This window comes from Nannospalax galili, unplaced genomic scaffold, assembly GCF_000622305.1.
Source record: "Nannospalax galili isolate Female #2095 unplaced genomic scaffold, S.galili_v1.0 scaffold144, whole genome shotgun sequence".
Classification (NCBI taxonomy): domain Eukaryota; kingdom Metazoa; phylum Chordata; class Mammalia; order Rodentia; family Spalacidae; genus Nannospalax; species Nannospalax galili.
Window position 1 is genome coordinate 3118518 of NW_008353267.1, and position 3621 is coordinate 3122138.

General features: G+C 43.4%; 1 pseudogene across 1 annotated transcript; it reads right to left on the bottom strand.

The window, feature by feature from the left end:
* Positions 1 to 293: 293 nt before the first annotated feature.
* Positions 294 to 741, bottom strand: LOC103747969 (annotated as a pseudogene). The gene has a single exon (XR_607875.3). The product of XR_607875.3 is annotated as a small ubiquitin-related modifier 1 pseudogene (transcript).
* Positions 742 to 3621: the final 2880 nt, after the last annotated feature.

Sequence of the window (3621 nt, forward strand, 5' to 3'; positions counted from 1 at the left end):
CACCTGCTGGAACTTCAGGGCCAACTGGAAGGTCATTATGAAAACTCGCTGTGGTCGATCTTTTTAATCACCACAAACCTGAAAATGCAGTCCTGAAAAAGATGGCCTCTCTGTGCACACATGGAATTTTCAAAAAGAGGGCAATATGAAGGGAGCTGAGGTCGGATCACCAGAAATCAGCACAATAAAAGCGACCAATAATGAGTATTGAACTAGAATTCAAATTACCAGATGTTTAAAGTGATGGGGTGTCAGTATTCAGTTTTCATTTTGAAATGAAAAGAACTATTACAAAATAACTATTTTTTAAAAATAAAAAAGGATTGAGGGAAAAGAAAAGAAATAAAAAGAGTATCTAAACCGTTGAATGACCCCCTGTTTGTTCCTGATAAACTTCAATCACACCTTCTTCCTCCATGCCCAGTTCTTTTGGAGTATGATTATCAGCAATTCTCTGACCTTCAAAGAGAAACCTGAGTGAATTCATTGGAACTCCCTGTCCTTGACAGTATGATTCTTTGAGCTTCTTGAGATGTGTTGTCATTTTCACTTTGAAGTGTATCTCACTGCTATCCTGCCCAATGACTTTGAGTTTAATGTATTCACCTTCCTTCTTATCCCCTAAGTCCTCAGTTGAAGGTTTTGCCTCCTGGTCAGACATGGTGTCGCTGGCTACGCCTCGGGTCTCCGCAACACCGCGGCCTCGGGCAGGCAGAACCTCGTTCTGAGGTTTACAAATCCGTCTCCAATATTTTGTTATTTTTATGTGTAGTGCCTGCACATAAGTGCACCTGTGTCATGCAAAGACTGCGGATGCCAGAAGGGGGTGTCAGATCCCCTGGAACTGGAGTTACAGACAGTTGTTAGCTGCCATGTGGGTGCTAGGAATCGAACCCGAGTCTTCTGGAAAAACAGCAAGTGTTCTTAAGTGCTGAGCCATCTCTCCAGCTCCGACAATTCTTTTCTTTAAACATTTTCAAACTAAAGTTGGTTGACGCTGCAGGCAGGCACGGGTCTCAGCACTGCTTCACTTCAAAGTCTTCAGTGTCCCATCTTGTACCAGTGCCTTTTCTTTCCCACCTTCCATGCCACGATTCATTAACCTCACTAGCACTGCCACCTCACTGGAACTTTTGTCTTCTTCTGGACTACCAGCTTGGTTCGACTTTCTTGACTATGTTTCTTAAAGACTAAGACCCATCACTTGCTGTCCCACCACAAGGATCATGTGCTGGACCTGTTCCTTTCCAATTTGTCATACAACCTGAGTTGTATGATTCCCTTGGACAAAACTGCCAGGTATCCATTGGTATACCCATGGCAGGACCCTCTACCCAACCCCTCCTCTCAACCTTCCCTTCAACCCACGCTCACCATCTCTTCCTTTTTCCAAGCAGATAATCTTGCCTTTCATGTCACAGAAAGGAACTCCTGGGTTCAAGAGATTCTTCTACCTCAGCTTCCAGTGTAGCTGAGACTACAGGCGCTTGCCACCATGTCAGGCCAGAAAGAAATTCCTGGTTGGCTGGTTTGCTTGTTTGACAAGATCTCACTGTGTAGCCCTAGCTGTCCTGGAACTCCCTATGCAGACTAGGCTGGCTTTGAACTCACAAAAAACTGTCTGCCTCTGCCTCCCAAGTGCTAGGATCAAATGTGTGCACACCCACACCCAGCCCAGAAAGAAATCCGTAAGTGAAACCTTGCCTTGAGTTGAGCCCAATGTCCAGTTGCATTCTACTTCCATCCTTACTTCCCGCCCTCTGGTTTCTGAGAGAATGCTGAACTTGCTTCTAGGACCCAGGTCCTCCAGCCTGCTCCTGCCTTAGCACATCCTCCTGTGCACCGTCACCTTCCCCTCAGACTAGCAGGTCTCTGGCATCTAGAAAAAGGCCTTTCCTTTAGGACACAATTTCTTCTAGATCATCCCCACTTGCCTTTCTTCTCCTCTCTTCACACATTTCTAAAGAGCTGTTCTCCAATGCCTCTACTTCCCCTCTCTCCCACACCTGACTGCAGCTGACTCCTGACATGTTTTCTCAGAAGCTGAATCCAGTGACACCTTTCCATTTCTTATCTCACCTGATCCTTCAGCTGTGTTTAACCCTCTTGGCCATTTTTTGTCCTGGAATAGTTTCCTCTTTTTACTCTGGAACTTTGTATTCCCTTAATCAGTTGGAATGAGTGAACTAATGCTTTTAGGTCATCCCGGGAGAGAAGTGGAGGAAAGGCCCCGAGTTCCACAGAGAGCTTGCACTTTAGGGGTGTGGTGGCCATGTAGTTGTAGACTTAAGATCTGTTAGATAAAGTTGTGGGTTCTTTCCTGTGGACTGAAACTGGCAATGATTCAGAGTTGGGGGAAGTCATCCAGAAAGATAAAGAGAACTGTTTATTATTTTATCAGAAAAAAAAAGTATAGGGGAGAATGGATCACAGTACAGGAACCTGTTGACCACTTTGGCACTTTGGAATTTCCTCTCAGGGTATAAAGGATAGAAGTTGAGTTGGAGACACTTGGGTCTGCCTCAGTATTCACTAACAGCTAAAGCTTCCAACCTGCATCTGTTCAACAAAATAGAATCAATTTTCCATTATTGAAATATTACTTTTTTAGCTAGCACTCAGGAGGCAGAAGCAGGTGCATCTTTGTGCATTTGAGGTCAACCTGGTCTACATACTGAGTTCCAGGCCAGCCAAAAGTAAAATAAAGTATTACTTTAAAATTGTAGTGTCTTTTGTTTTTTTAAGCAATGTCTCCCTATAGCCAGCCCTAGGTAACCTGGAACTCGCTATGTAGACTAGGCTGGCGTTGATCTCACAGAGATCAGCCTGCCTCTGCCTCCTGAGTGCTGGGATTAAAGGTGAGCATCACCACACCTGGCCTCAGTGTCATTCTTACAATGCCCAACTTGACAGTTGATTATATGCTACTGGCTATTTTGACTCTTACTCCTGAAGAATATGTGACCTATGAGACTGCAAATGCTTTAAAGTTAAGGCTCCCCTTTAGTCTAATTTCCTTCTGTCTTTTAAGTTGTTCAGTAGAGGACTGAACATTTGGAAGATGCTTTTAATACTTGTTTTTTAACATGCATTTTAACTTTCCAAGTTGCTATGGATTTTGAATGAGCACTGAATGCAATATAAAAAGCAGGTGTGAAAGTTTATCAGCGAAAACGTTTAAGCTATTTGCATCTTATGAACTAGAGAAGTGAGCACACTTCAAAACCTGAGAATTTAACACAAAGTGAAATAGCCCTATTTGCCTTTGGGTGTGTCATACCAACTAAGATACAAACACCAGAAACTCTTAGAGGTGTTCTGAGTTCTTATATGGTCTACAAATCCTTCTAGATTACCTTATTAGGCCAAACATTCCAAACGTCCTTGACTGTGGAGACCTTGAATCAGGCCTTTCCCAGTGAGGCAGGTGACCTGAAAAGAGAACCACATGTAGAGTAGAATGCAGCATTGTTCTACTGGTGGTTTTTCCACCAGCTAGAGAGGACATTTAAAGGCTGTATCTTTGATACTTTTAAAAGATCATTTTATTTTTTACACAACTTTCCACCTTTCTTAGTTATTAGGCCAGGCTGGAGCATTTTTCCCTTAAAGTGGGGATGG